Below are 1087 nucleotides of genomic sequence, written 5' to 3'. Positions count from 1 at the left end.
CTCACCAGTGGGAGAAAGTGAGAAAACAAGCCATCAGGTCCAGGACTCAAACCCACTGTCAGCCATGTGCGATCCAGTGCCTTAACCAACATGCCGCCTGTTGGTCCTCATTCTTTCACTTTTTAATGTATTGATTTTCCACTGTGGCTATAGGGCCATCTAGATGCCATGGCCTATGGTAGCAGACAAGGGGTTTGAGGAGGGAGGAGATGCGATGAGAAGAAAGGATTGAAATTATGATAATATTACAGAAGTGAAACTACAAAACTTTGTAACTGATTGGATATGGGCAGTGAGGATGAGTGAGGAGTTTTGCACCCACCAACCAGGAATATATTGATCTCATTAATAAGAGGAGAACAGAAAGAAATTCAGGCGGGCGGATGAGCATTTCCATTGTAGACATTCCATTAATAAGTTTAAGGTATAAAGGGGAAACATGGTGCAGAAATCGAGAAAACTTTCAGAAATGAGGGGCTGAACTTTGTGGAAAAGACAGGAAAGTAGAGCAGAGCAGAGATTTTGGAGTCATGGCCACAGAGGAAAGAAATTGTGAAGCAGTGGGGAGGATGGTCATGATAGGGGGCTATGGGTGTATGTAGATGTAATGTAGGTTGACAAAAAAAGAGGTTCCATCCCTGACCTTGGAAGAACATCTGTATTCAGGTTCTGGAGAGGTCATATGCATATGTAAATAAATATGCTACTGTGCAGAAAGGGAAGTACCTTAAGGGAAGTACAGATGGTGTTATGGGACTGCATAAGCGAGAGATTAGTTCCAGTCGAGCAGTTCAGGAAAGGCTTCACGTCCGATGTGACATTTAGAGGGAACAGGTGAAGACAAAAGGACAAGGTGCTTGTGGATCTAGCAGTGGAAGATGGTAGAGTAAGGACTTTGAGGATGTAAGACTCAGATATCATGTGCGTGGTCCTGAAGTCAGAGCCTTCTGTACCCCTCATTGCTATATCTGGTAACTTACTTTCCAGAAAGATAGGGTTTTCTTTCTTTCTTTCTTTCTTTCTTTCTTTCTTTCTTTCTTTCTTTCTTTCTTTCTTTCTTTCTTTCTTTCTTTCTTTCTTTCTTTCC

This window comes from Tupaia chinensis, unplaced genomic scaffold, assembly GCF_000334495.1.
Source record: "Tupaia chinensis unplaced genomic scaffold, TupChi_1.0 Scaffold000288_2, whole genome shotgun sequence".
In the NCBI taxonomy this organism is placed as follows: domain Eukaryota; kingdom Metazoa; phylum Chordata; class Mammalia; order Scandentia; family Tupaiidae; genus Tupaia; species Tupaia belangeri.
Note: the sequence above shows the minus strand (reverse complement) of the source record.